Source organism: Adiantum capillus-veneris, chromosome 6 (assembly GCF_014529385.1).
Source record: "Adiantum capillus-veneris isolate H3 chromosome 6, ASM1452938v2, whole genome shotgun sequence".
Lineage (NCBI taxonomy): Eukaryota > Viridiplantae > Streptophyta > Polypodiopsida > Polypodiales > Pteridaceae > Adiantum > Adiantum capillus-veneris.
The window spans coordinates 57,894,023-57,901,401 of record NC_140936.1 but is presented as its reverse complement, the minus strand read 5'-3'; positions in this window follow the sequence as shown (position 1 = coordinate 57,901,401).

Genomic DNA, 7,379 nt, shown 5'->3' with positions numbered 1-7,379 from the left:
CACATCTCTGAGCACGTACGATGCACCGCTCGGTAATGACAGTCTCACATCTCCTGAACCAGCAATCTCATGCAGTGACCCATCTGCCAATCACACACTACCATGCACTCTGCTAGAATAGCTACTGAACCAGTCACGATACGGAGTGACGAAAAGTAGCGTCCTTGTCTAGCACCCACTGCAAAAGAAGTGCACTATCCTCAGAAGTCAAAAAATCAAGAGTAATACAAGAAGCAAATGTGACCTCACTGTCACTAGGGTACTCAGACTCTGTATTTGATCCTGCAACTGTCAAGTCAACGGAGCCTATAGCATCTACTGCATCCTTGAGACTAGCCTTTCTCCTGTGCTGTCTCATACGACGAAAGCATCACCGTCTAATGTGCGCTGTGTGACCACAATGCCAACATCTCAAGTGTCGACATGAACGAGAACGCCGTCTCTCATGAGTCATTGTCCTAGACTCGAAAGTCTCACACATATTGACTACTATAAGTGAATGTCAAAAATAACCAAGAGCTGTAACTCTACTCTAGGTACGGTAGCAATGAAATGCACTCAACTAATCCAAAAGAAGCAACCTGCAATGAGAAAATGCTCTCAAAAAAAGAGCTCACCAGCACCTACAATGCTCATGCGAATCCACACATAAAATCTCTCGCAGTAGTGTAACCACACTGTGCTCCACAAATGGCAATGATGCAAATCCCAAATGCCAAGTGTACGAGGCTCCTGTAGAGTAAACCAAGCTCCTGTATGGCTGCAAATCAGCCCCAAAATTCAGCTCTTAAACAGCTGCATATACAAGTCACAAATGTGTCCCAGATAAGCCTACAACTGAGCCATACATGGACACCTGCAAAGAGGAAACAATGGCTGAAAATTCAGCGCCCAAATAAGCCCTCAAACCTGCCTGTAACTTGTAAACCTGTAGATGAAACCTACTGAAAAACCTCAAGCCATTAGTGCTCGAATCCGGCTACCTAGCTCGTAGCCACACAAGCATACATCACAATATTCACTCCTGTGAGTGTGCCAAGATAACTGTACGCCTGTCAAACCGTGAGCTAATCACCAAGCCCACACTGTGCGGTATCGATGCATACACACGCACAAATCTCCCACCTACAGAAAACACTGCATGCAAATGCTGAGTGCAACCCGCAATCTCTACCTAGATCGCATAAATGATGCGCATAAAACTCCTCGGAAAATTTCGCCAGAGTTTCAACGCACAATGGCTATCAACACAAAATAACCATTGTCCTGCAAGCTCAATACAATGAGCAATCAATGCACATCAAACTACACTCAACATACATGCATAAGCTCTGCAAACCTGTGTCCAACAAATGCTCACAAAGAGTACCATAGGTGACCAGGGCTCTAAATTAGGTATGTGGACTAAAAAGAGACAATTATTACAATAGTGGGTGCGCAGGCTCTCTAGACTCTTTCATCATTACACATTTTGGTCAAAATTAGGAGTTATAAAGCCCGCTTTAGGCAAAAAAGTGAAAGAATATTTAATGCGCTTTCATTATCCCATCAGATTTGACGTGTGTTGGTCAACTGCTTGAACACTCACCCTCTCATATCTACAACCAACCTTTGCACTTGCTCACAAGATCTATTGCTCACCACATAAGCATACATAGAGCATTACCCGCTCAAAGACCATGTATGCAAGCCACAACACTACAGAAGAACTACTCAATTGCAACTGACAACACATGTGGGAGTACTAGACTCAACCTGTACCTGGGAGTCAAACCCGATCTTGTAACGCCTCATATGTGCCTGCTACCTGCAGTGTGCACGGGTAAGCTGTCTGCAGCAAAGAAAACAATAGAGCCCAAAACTGTCCTGAAAAACACTCTCTGTGTTTTTAATTTCAGACCCACCTACACTCCGAATCAGAAAACAATTTCTTCTACAAATTCGTAGAGCTTGAAGCCAGCTCCGTTTTGAACCAAAAAGTTTTGGAATTGGAGGTTTGTAGCTCAAGTTATGAGCAAAACAGTAGAGTGTTGTCAAATTGCCAAAAACTGAACGACTTTCTTCTGTGCTTCTTTGAGCTCATAGAAAGACTCAAACTCACTTCTCACCTCGATGCGTGAGCTAAATGCATCAATATCACAATGCTTCCATGTCTATGGAAGCTCCGAGCTCCAATCTGTCACTGATGTAGCCGTTGCAAAGCTTGTCGAGAAGAGGGAAAATGTTGTACACAGTGGGCTGATCTGTAGAGGAACTGTGGACTGATCTGTGAGCACTAGGAAGCTCCTGAGAGCTCTCCTGCAAGCCTCTGTATGGCTGTCCACAAGCCTCCTCTATTTCTTTGCTCAGATCTGTGACCTCTCTGCCATAGCTGACGAGTTCATCGTGAAGCCGTCCATCTACGCTCTCAAACCTGTCGCTCTGATACCAATTGAAGGGGATCGGAGAGCACCACAGATGGAGAGTGAGAGAGAGAAGGAGACACACGACAGACAGATATGGGTGGGGAGACTCAATGAGTGAGCAGCCCCCTATACACTTATGCTATGTATAAGGTATACAAGTCAGTGGGCGCCCAGACTCTGGGCGGTCGGGCAAGGCACAGGCGCCTATACCCCAACACAATGATCTATCTTCCATGATAGATGAGTACACTATTGATCCCAATTTTAGAGATGTGATTTCAGCCCTTGCACTAGGGAAGAAAGAAGAACCATTTACCCTACAAGATGGTTATCTTCTCTATGGCAATAGACTATGTGTTACTAACTCACTACGTGAGAAAGTAATGTATGAATCTCATGCTCCTCCTTATGCAGGGCATAGTGGGATTTAGTCTACCCTAAAAGGGATAGAAACATATTTCTCTTGGTCTTCCATGAAATCAAATATACAAGAGTATGTTTCAAAATGTGTGTTTTTATGTCATGTTTCTTGGATTAGGCCATGCTTTTATTACCTCCAACTTTGATAGATCCATACAGATACCATCTTGAGAGACAATATGACCTAGAATCTCTTGAAGGAAAAAATCTATCCTCTTTTGATTGATAAAAATCTTGTTCTCCCTCAAAGCTTGAAAAATTACTTGGAGATGTTGCTTGTGCTCCTCCAAAGACTTGGAGTAGATGATGATATCGTCAAAGAACACTCCATTGAACTTGCGGTAGGGTCTAAATATTTTCTCCATCAAACGATTGAATGTGGTCGGTGCATTAGTCAAGCCAAAAGGCATGACTAGATATTCATAAAGACCAAACGTTGTACGAAACGCGGTCTTTATGATATCTTCATTCACTATCCTAAATTGATGATAGCCACTTTTAAGGTCAATCCTACTGAAGTAGGTCAAATCTTGTAGCTTATCAAACAGACCTTCTACCTACGGTATGAGAAATTGGTTTTTGATTGTGATATGGTTTTGCGCTTGATAGTCCACACATATGCGGTATATACCATCTTTCTTTTGCACTAAAAGAAGTGGAGAACAAAAGGGAGAGGAGCTAGGCATCACCATCCCTTCGTCTACCAATTCTTGTACTTACATGATCTCCTCTTGTTAAACTTGGGAAACTCAATAAGGAGGCTTGTTAGGATGTGAGCTTCTTGGTAGGAGCTCAACTCGATGGTCATCATCCCCTCGTTTTGGTGGTAAGTCAATAGGGATATCATCGATAAACATATCTTGGAATCCATTTACAAAATTAGACAAGTCTAATTCTTCTTGATTCTTAACACTTTGTTTGTTAAAACATTAGCATCAAAAAACCTCTTTGACAAAAATCATGTACGCGAAATCTGAGCTTTTCATTGACTTAGCAAAAGCAGGTGAATTTACAAGTGGTATAGTAAGACCGGACTCACTAGCATCTATATAGATGCTCTTTTTCCTATAGGTGAATTAGATTCTCCTTTCAGGGAACTTCATGTTGGCAACCTCGCGGTTGAACCATGGTGCCCCTAGGATAACATTCTCATGTTGGAGAGGAGAGATGAAAAAGTCTTCTTTGTCGACGTAGCTTTGGACATGAAGCCTCAACTTCCCAATCAAGGGAACAATGGAGGCATGTTGTCCCTTGAAAGCTCCATCAATAATTACAGGATCTCCCATGTCAAAAGCTTGAATGCCCAACTTAGTGGCCAACCCCGTTGATATGAAGTTGTGGGTAGAGCAAGGGTCAAACGCGATGAAGGCATCATGCTCCCTTAGCTTTCCTCAAGCATAGGAGAGAGGTGATCCTTGGCAATGAGCATCCTCTTTTGGAGCTTCGATCATGGAAGCTCTAGGAGTCTCATTGAAGGTATTTCTTTCGAGGCGAGAACGATAGCCATGTCCTTGCTCCCCACACTTAAAACATTTGTGGTCCTTACAAAAAGCTTTTATCTCTTCAAGAGAGATTTTATTTTTACCTTTGTAAACTCCCTTCTCCTTGGACTGATTGTTGTTGTTGTTGTTGTTGGAATTGCCTTGGGAAGAATTTTGGCCATTGTTTTTTCCCTTTGCATCACTTACATCCTTGCTTTCCATGAACTTGGCATTCCTTCTAGCCCCTTGTTGGAAATTGATGCACGAAGCAACCATAGTGTGGTGGATTACTTCGGTGATAGAACTAGGCCATTGAGAGTTGACATACTTTTCCATTTCTTCATGTAATCCCGCATAGAATTGTTGCTTTTTCTCGACAAAATCCATCTTTTGAAAGACAGTAGCCTTGAGATGTAAATCCCAAAACTTGTCCACATATTTGTGGATAGACTCGTTGGAGAGCGGCTTCAAACTCCACCATTCGATAAGCACTTTGTCCTTTGCATCGCTTGCAAGGAATTGCTTCATGATGGAAACTCGTAGAGTTTTCCATGTCTTTGGGGCTTCGCCATTGCTGTTGGAATTAGGGTTGTGGGAAAACACACACAGCTTGAAGAAGACGAAGGAAGTTCAAGGCACACAACAGAGAGTGTATTACTTAGTATGCAATGGAAATATAAATAGCCCTAGAATGATGGGCGTATATACCATGCACGAGGGAAAAAAACCTCTTAGTGAGGGAGAGAATGCCCCGACGGTCCTAAGTGTGTTCACACATATCACTAACACATGTATATGATGGTAACAAATCCCCCTTGGGAGTGATGCGGTGAACGAGAGCTAAGACATGAGTAAAGGGAAGTGCCATGCCCTGAGGACATGATTAGTCCACAGAGGGGAGTAAGCCCAAAGCTTTGTCGAAAGCTCTGAACTTCTCACAAGACAATGCCTTACATGGCTCTGAACTTCTCACATGACTCAATTTTGAACATGTTTCCATGGGAGTGGCAATAGGTTTGCAATCCTCAAGTCCAAACTTACATAGCAATGTCTCTATGTAACTTTTTTGACACAAGGCAATAGCACCATCACACTGCTTAAATTGTATACCCAAGTAATGATGCAACAGCCCCAAATCTTTCATCTTGAAAGTAGCATTAAGATCAGCCTTAAATTCAGGAATATGTGTCTCATTTGGTCCAGTGATCAGCAAATCATCCACGTAAAGAACCACAACAACAAGTACATCACCCCCATGCTTTACATACAATGTGCTTTTTGTTGGACTGTTACGAAAGCCTCATTTAACCAAATGAGTGTCAGCCTTCTCATACCAAGCACATGGAGATTGCTTCAACCCATACAAAGATTTCTTAAATCTGCACACTTTATCCTCTTGTCCTTTCTTGACAAAACCACAAGGCTGCGTTACATAAACTTCCTCCAATCTGTCACCATTCAAGAAAGCAGTAACAATTTCTGATTGATGTATATCCCAACCAAAATGAGCTGCCAATTCACATAGAAAATGCACAGTAGTCATACGACAAGGGGAAGAAAAAATCTCTTCATATCTATGCCTTTTTGTTGTGCATAACCTTTTGCAACAAGTCGAGCCTTATGGCGGTCAATCTCACCATCCGACTTGTGTTTCAACTTGTAAATCCACTTTGTACCAATGGCCTTTTTGCCAGGAGGCAAATCACATAAAATCCATGTTTCATTTTCTATAAGTGCATCATATGCTAATTGCATGGCAGGCATCCAATTTTTTGAATTTTGTGCTTTATCCAAAGATAGAAATTCCTCAACATCATGTAAGCTAGACACAGCCAAAGATAAACAATCTGATGCATAGGGTGCATGGCAAGAACCTGAACGAGTACGACTAGACAAAGGTACATCAAATTTACTGTCACGCAAAGTATGCACCAGCCATTTAGGCATACATCTAGCCTACTCATTCTCGGTCCTTTCCTTATCAAGAACATCATGTACATCCGCATTAGTAATAGGTTGATCTATAACATTTTCAAAAACCCCCATTGGATTTACATTTGCCTCATTGGAATTTACATTCGAACTTCCATCACTAAAAAGAGGCAACAAAGTGTCATAAATGTCTTGTGAGCTTAATAATTGTCTCTAGTACATGACAGCAAGGGCTGAATAGAATCTTCCACGAACACAACATCCCGTGAGACAAAGATATGCTTTGTTTGTGGATGATACAACATGTAACCTTTGCTTTCAGCACTATAACCAGCAAAAATATGTGGTACCAAAGCATATGCCAAACAACCAAAAAACACGCATGTACTCAATAAAAGGCTTTCTATCATGCCATGCTTCGAATGGAGTCATAGACTGCAAAGCTTTTGTAGGGTTCCAATTTGTTTGGAAATACTAGTGAAAAGGGCAAAAAGAAAATGCATTGCCATTATTGTAAAGCTAATGATCACTTGATCAAGTAGTGTCATAAGTTGAAGGCCAAAGAGGCTAAGAAGAAAGAGGTTGGTTCCACTACAAATGCTGGTTCCACTACAAATGCAGCTATTGTTGAGTCTTCTGTGAAAGGAGACAATGATGTTGATGTTGATGCAGAATGGGTTTTTAGTGTAGAGTACACTTATGATCCTTCTGTCCATGATGCATGCATGTCAGTTACTACAAATTCACATGTGTGGTATTTCGACAGTGGTGCTACAAAGTACATTACCTCACATCGTGATTTGTTTACCTCTCTTGAGTCCGTCCCTCATGGGAATTTAGTCATTTGTGCCAACAATGCCTCTTATCCGGTTCAGGGAGTTGGAAAGATTGTGCTTACTGCTACAAATGGCAGTTCTTTCACACTTGTTGATGCACTTTATGTACATGGGATGACAGATGTACAGTACATGATCACAATTTCGGTGATGAAATTGTTGCATATGGCATTTTATGCCATGGGCTGTATAAGCTTACTTTGTATGACAAGTGTGGGCAGAATTTTCCATTTGCAATTGTGGATTCTAAGGCTATTTCAGATGCAAAACTTTGGCATGCACGTTTTGGACATCTAAATTTTGTC